This window comes from Furipterus horrens, unplaced genomic scaffold, assembly GCF_987537825.1.
Source record: "Furipterus horrens unplaced genomic scaffold, mFurHor1.1.pri manual_scaffold_4, whole genome shotgun sequence".
Lineage (NCBI taxonomy): Eukaryota > Metazoa > Chordata > Mammalia > Chiroptera > Furipteridae > Furipterus > Furipterus horrens.
The window spans coordinates 51,751,650-51,759,006 of record NW_028327174.1 but is presented as its reverse complement, the minus strand read 5'-3'; the positions used below and the strand labels follow the sequence as shown (position 1 = coordinate 51,759,006).

General features: G+C 43.3%; 1 pseudogene; it reads left to right on the top strand.

The window, feature by feature from the left end:
* The first annotated feature begins 981 nt into the window (after positions 1-981).
* On the top strand, positions 982-7,052 carry LOC150011771 (thioredoxin-dependent peroxide reductase, mitochondrial pseudogene; annotated as a pseudogene).
* Positions 7,053-7,357: the final 305 nt, after the last annotated feature.

The window sequence follows — 7,357 nt, the reverse complement described above, 5'->3', positions numbered from 1 at the left end:
GGGTAATAGAGAGGGCTTCTCTCAGGACGTGAGGAGAGCATCACCTGATGAGATGAGTCAAGAACAAGTCTGTCTGGTTCTACAGTTCTTGGCCACTATACAACCTGTCCCATGTAACTGGTTTCATTGGCGAAATCTGGCATTAGGGGCAAGCTGATTAAAGGGAGAAACCTGAGGCAGGGGGTCAGTTAGACTAGCTCGGGCAACGTGGTAATTCAGGAGAGGCCAAAGATGGTGACCAAAGGGAAGATATGCCCAGATTCCCCTTTCCTTAGAAGGAGAGCTCCCAGGCATGTGAGTGGGCTTAAGTGGGCAGAGTAAGAAGAGGATTGAGGAGGTAGAGGATTCCTGGGAACTCTAATGGGTCTGATTTCCCTCCAGTTCAAACATAGATCACGTCAGAGCCTCTGGCCCTTCACTGCAGGGTCAAGAGCCCCATCTTCTGGTCTACTGTGCAAATTACAAAAGGAACTAGGCCACAGAGGCAGCCTCTGAAGCTGCCCTAGGTGGCTGCCATCTGGGGTGCTGCAGTATGTAGGCTCTCCCCTCCCAGGGCTGATTTGGTCTCTCCTTCCCAAAGGAGGCTGGTTCACTTGGCTCCAGGCTCCAGGTGCCTAGTTTCTACTTCTCCCTACACTGCTTGGATAAGTGCAAATATGCTGCTCTCAGCCTGGCCAGCAAGCTGATGCTGGGGAAGTTGGAAGGAGTATATTCGGTCAAGGACACTTCACACTCACTGTTTTTGTAAGAAAGCAGAAAAAAACAAATAGCAGGACAAAACTCAGAATCTTCTGAGTCCTGTACAGGATGCTTCGCCTAGGACAAGGCTAAAAATTGATAGAAAAATGCAAAACACATGGAGAGTCAAAGACTACACACACACACACATCAACAGGGAGACAAAGAAGCATGCTACATGGATAACCTTAATTAATCCTTGCAACAATTCTTTGAAGTATGTTATATCATCCCATGTTAAAGATGAGAAAACTGAAGACTGAGGCTTGGAGGTATGAAGTGCCCAGATCGCACAGCCAGCACAGTTAATAAGTGGAGACACTGGGCTCTGAGATAGGAAGTATCTGATTCCAGAGTGCACATGCTTAACCACCTACCGCCTCTCATGGGGCACCCTGGTGTCTCCATCCTTCTCTAACTTTTATAGTCTCCACCCTCTCTGTATGGCTTCCAGTGTGGCTGTCCTTCCAGCTCTTGTCTGTAAAGGGGAGTAAGTCTTGAACCCCCTGGGGGACATGATAAAATATATGGCACTCTCCTTTCAGATAAGTTCACAAAGCCCCAAATTTTGCATACAATTATAAGGATGTTCACAGCCTTCCCAGTGAAGCAGTAGGCACCTTACATGTATCGTCGTCGTCGTCGTCGTCGTCGGCAGCCGTCCGTCTCGAGAGACGATGGTGTAGCTTCTTAAGAGTCTATCTGCACCGCCAAGAATGGCTGTGCAGTCCGACTCGGGAGTGACACGGTATCTGTCTCCTCCCGTGTTGAATCGACATCTTGCGATGACACTGGAGTGTCCTCTCCAGTGAAGCTGAAGCTACAGAGTCTGGGCAGGGTGATATGGAGGGTCTGCTGTTGCCCATGCAGCAGACCCCCCCTCTCTTCGCAGCTGAAGGGTCCAAGGGAAAGACGGAGTCAATACAGCTTGGCTTCAGGTGCGCCGCAGGAGTTGCCGGTGTTGACTACAACGTCAAACCGCCTTAGGGACTCCGGCTCCGGATTTTCTGTTGGGGTTTACTCCCTTAGCCTTTCCCCTGAAGAGGTATGCCGCAAGGCAGCGGAGGTTTTTTGGAATCAGAGTTTTCCTTCTCTGATGTGCCCTGACTGGAAGATCGAACCAGCGACACTTAGCTCGCAGGCCGACGCTCAATCCACTGAGCCAAACCAGCCAGGTTGCTGCTGGGGACGCGGCTGAACCTTAAAGAAGGAAGCACAATACTAATACTAATACTAATACTAATACTAATACTAATACTAATACTAATACTAATACTGTTCAGTATTAGCCCATAATTTAGGAGAGCGTGCGGCTCACTCCAGCACCCTCCGCCCGCTCGTCTTGTTGAAGAACACAGTTCCTTTTCTTCTCCTCCAGGGCGAGAGCTCTCACCTTACATGTATTATCTTTAAATATTGGCTGAGAAACATTGAAATTCTCTTATTCAGAGACAAAAAGGCAAAAACACAAGAAACTCGAAAGGTTTGAGAAAATGTTCTCATATAATTGCAACCAATTTTTCCATCAAAAACATCTTAATTCCTCTGGCAATTTACCATGGCTCTTGCTCTGCTTAAACTGTCCAAAGAACCACCAGGGCAAAGGATCTAGTCTTTACTTGCCATTAGGTACACCCAATTTCCAGATGCCTCTCATACCTAATTTAGTTTCTCTTACTTAATTACATGTCTAACCCCAAGAAAAGGTTGGTGGAAAAGAGGTCGAGATCCAGGGAAAGACTTAATTAGGGCTTGTTTGTGCTGTCGTCTGGGAGCATTTCCTGTGATGGGAGGGAGAGTGGGAGAGAGTCGCCATTCTTTGTCAAGCTAAAAAGGTTATGCAGGTGCATGATTTGCCTTCAGCCCTTGCCAAGTCACAGCACATCTAAAGAGACCACAGAATACAATTTTCTTTGTTCACAGCATGCTGCCAGCCTGGAACACTACACATCACAGGGAAGATCAATGAAGCACCACAAAAACTGGCTCTTGACTGAGAAAATCAATCCCCCTCCTTTCGTCATTGCCAACATTATCCATAGAAATTCCTTATACTGTACTCATTTACATCTTGCTCCATATTAAGTGAGGCTCTGATACACTGAACACAAGTAAAATAGCAAAAACCTACTTTCTGCCTTCTCTGGACTCACAATTAAGATTCTTGGACAGAGGCAGAGGGGGCAGAAAGGACCTGTAGAAGGAGCAGAACAAAATAGAAAAGCAGGCCTTGGAGGTCAGATGTCATGGGACTTCCAGATCCAGGGGGGAAGTAGTTCAGGAATTTAAGAGAAACAGGACCACTTGCCAAGTCCCTGATGTCAGATCTGAACACATTTATATTAATTAAATACAGTTATCTGTTTCTAACTCAACCTAGCCATGCTTGGAAATCAGGTCTGTGTACAGTGGTTTCACTCCACCTCTCATCCACTTGAGCATAAGACCTCTTGAGCTTGTTATACTAAGTAAGGAAGTTCTTACTTTTAGCCAATGAACCTGGGATATCCCTAAGCTGGCAGCAGATTCAATACCTCACATTTGTATAATTCTATATACTCTTAACTTCTTTATCAGCTTATCTCATTTCCCTTCAATGAGTCCGTAAATGTACACGGAACGTATCTCCTGGACTAGGAAGCTGAAATGTGGTTAGAATAGGGACTTGCCCAGGCCAGTTAATAGCAGAGCAGGGTCAAGAACTACTGATTCTTTCTACTCTGTAGAGTAGCTTCCTAGAAATATAATTTCATTCAGCCACTTCCTATATAAAATTGAACTGGTTTCAATTAAATAGTGAAAATGTGAATTTTGTTTAATATTGACATGAACTCCCCATAGCAAAAACCCAGGGTTTCTCCTCTGTTAACCTTTTCTATCAGATGACAATTTCATATAATTTCCACTTTGGAAAGCTTGTCAGTGATACCCACTCATTAGTTCACTTAACAAACTTTCATGAAGTTCTGAAAATAATTATTACTGTTTTTTATCTCTGGGGGCACATTATGTGACATAGATATAAATTCAGTCCAAGCTACTCTTATTTGCTATGAAACATCCCTTGAGGCCTTTTATTTTGCAGTTAATAAAAAAGAAAAGAGCCCTGACTGGTGTAGTTCAGTGGACTGAGTGCAGGCCTGCAAACCAAAGGGTCACTGGTTTGATTACCAGTCTAGATACATGCCTGGGTTGCAAGCCAGGTCCCCAATCGGGGGTGTGTGAGTGACAACCAATTGATGTTTCTCTTATACGTCGATGTTTCTGTCCCTCTCTTTCTCCCTCCCTTCCCCGCTAAAAATAAACACATAAAATTTAAAAGAAAAAATAAAGAGACCCATTCAGACATTTGAGCTGGGGCAAAAATGAATAGACATAGAATTTGAAGGCATTTCACCAATTTATATTTTTTTACCTCTACTGTCAAACTGAAAAGGCCAGCCTCCTCTTTAAAAAAGGTGGAGTTTCTCTGGTCCTTTCTTATAAAAATAAAGAGTATTTGCTAGATTAACTAAGAACAACCAAGACTATGAGATGATTAGCCAATGAATACCAGAGGAAAAAGGTCGAGCCAAAAGGCAGAAATAGACACAATCAGCTTTGCTGGGGTAGACAGTGAACAAGAGCCATTACAATTCTTTTCTTTCTTTTTTAAAAAAGTATATTTTATTGATTATGCTATTACAGTTGTCCCAATTTCCCCCCTTTGCCCAGTACCCCCTTTCCCTCTAGCAATCCTGCTACTTAGTTGATGTCCATGGGTCATGCATCTAAGTTCTTGGGCTTCACCCTTTCCTATATTATTCTTAACTTCCCCCTGTCTATTTTGTTCCTACTAATTATGCTTCTTGATCCCTGTACCATTTCCCCATTTCTCCTCCTTACCCCGCCCAGCTGATAACCCTCCAAATGATCTCCATACCTATGATTCTGTTCCTGTTGTTTGCTTAGTTTGTTTGTGTTTTTTATTTTTTATTTTTTAAATTATATTTTATCAATTATGCTATTATAGTTGCCCCAATTTTTACCCTTTTACCCCCTCCACCCAACCTAAGTGTCCATGGACAGATGAATGTATAAAGATTATGCGTGTGTACGTGCACACACACACACACACACGCACACTCAGGAATCGTTGTCGGCAGCCGTCCGTCTCGAGAGACGATGGTGTAGCTTCTTAAGAGTCTATCTGCACCGCCGAGAATGGCTGTGCAGTCCGACTTGGGAGTGACACGGTATCTGTCTCCTCCCGTGTTGAATCGACATCTTGCGATGACGCTGGAGTGTCCTCTCCAGTGAAGCTGAAGCTACAGAGCCTGGGCAGGGTGATATGGAGGGTCTGCTGTTGCCCATGCAGCAGACCCCCCCTCTCTTCGCAGCTGAAGGGTCCAAGGGAAAGACGGAGTCAATACAGCTTGGCTTCAGGTGCGCCGCAGGAGTTGCCGGTGTTGACTACAACGTCAAACCGCCTTAGGGACTCCGGCTCCGGATTTTCTGTTGGGGTTTACTCCCTTAGCCTTTCCCCTGAAGAGGTATGCCGCAAGGCAGCGGAGGTTTTTTGGAGTAAGAGTTTTCCTTCTCTGATGTGCCCTGACTGGAAGATCGAACCAGCGACACTTAGCTCGCAGGCCGACGCTCAATCCACTGAGCCAAACCAGCCAGGGTGACACTCAGAAATATTATTTAGCCATAAAAAAGAAAAAAAATCCTACCATCTGCGACAATATGGATAGAACCTGAGGGTGTTACGCTAGGTGAAATAAGCCAGAGAAAGATAAAATAGTGCATAGCAGCATTTATATGTGGAATCTAAAAAACAAACAGAACACATAGAAACAGAGTAGAATGGTTGCTGCCAAGTGCTGGGTGTGGGGGAAATCAGGATAGGTTGGCCAAAGGGTACAAACTTCCAGATAAACATAAGGCAAATAAGTTCTGAGGGTCTAATGAGCAGCATGGTGTATAGAGTTAACAATACTGTAATATATACTTGAAAGTTATGTGAGATGATGGATGTGTTAACTAATCTTATTGTGGCAATCATTTTGCAAATACACATATATCAAATGATCAGGCTGTATACCTTAACTTACACAATATGTCAATTATATCTCAATAAATCTGGACAAAATACAATCAAAACAAATTCTTTGGGGGAAAACGTAAACCATCAGCTAACCAAATCACAGTGTGGGAGAAGGGCAGGGAAGGGGAAAAAGTATAAATGCAAAAAATAAGAAATGAGGATAAATAACGTCATTAATGCAAAGAAAAATTGCTCAATTCTGTGTAACTGAAAAACTCAACAAAATGAAAAATATTCTGTGAAAAGAAAGATTGTTAGAAAAGATAGGAAATCCAAATCATAGATAAGGGAGGAAGGACAAGTCAGTTTCAAAGAAATACCATCCACTATAAAGATGAATAAATTCAAGCCCAAATGCATTTAGGGGTGACTCTAACCAGAACAATGAAAGACTGTATCATTCTTAACAGGCAAGCACTACAAATATTCCCAGTAAAGCCAAAAATTAGTTGAGAATGATCACACTCACCCTGGCTCCCACCTGCACTGAAGACAGCAACCACAACAGAAAGGTTTGCTCCTAGCTGTGGTTGCCCAACATGTGAGTGCCATTGCTTGGGGCATCTCCCCCTCTGCAACCCTTAGACCTGCGGCTTCTTGAAGACCGTGCTTGACAAATATATTGTGGTTTGCTTCCAGTCAAGCATAACTTGCCTCTAGCACCAATTCCTCATACCATTCTCCGGCCACCTCCCAGCACAAGCCCTATTTTAAGCATGCAGCTGTTGTCAACAGGGAGTTCTAAGAACAAGGCCTTAAGGACTTTATGAGGAAATATTTGGTGCTTTTCTTCTGTCATTTGAATTACACCTTTGTGTGTCCTGTAGATATTATTGCTTTTAGTGAGAAAGCCTATGAATGTCATAATGTGAGTCATCTTGACTGGATAAACACACGGAGAAAGAATGACAGTTTGGACCACATGAACATCGCATTCTTGTCAGATTTGACTAAACACATCTCCTGAGACTATGGTATGCTGTTAGAAGGTCCTGTTCTTGCACTAAGAGGTCTCTTCATAACTGACCCCAATGAAGTCATCAAGCATTTGAGTGTCAATGATGATCCTGTTGGCCAAAGTGTGGAAGAGACTCTCCACTTGGCGAAGACATTCCAGTTTGTGGAAGTCCATGGAGAAAGCTGCTTAGCAAACTGGACACTGGATTCTCCTACTATCAAACCGCATCTGACTACTTCCACGGAATAGTTTGAGAAGGTAAATCAGTAAGTCTTCTCATGTACACCAACAGCTTCTCAAAAGAACCACAGCTAGAAATCACTTTTAGCATTTCAAAGATGATTATGTATAGAAGGCAAAAAAACTACTACTGAGTGGCACGAAAGAAGCCTTGTAAATCAAATGGCACACCTTGTGTCTGGTAGGAAAAACTCAATTTTATTAAAGCTGTTAATTCTCCTTTTACTCGTCTGTAAATTTCTGGATACCACAATAAAATTACCAAGAGGGTTTATTTTTTAATGGGCAAGTAAAAATTTCCAGGAAAATTGAAAAAAACAAAAGCTGAGTAGTTA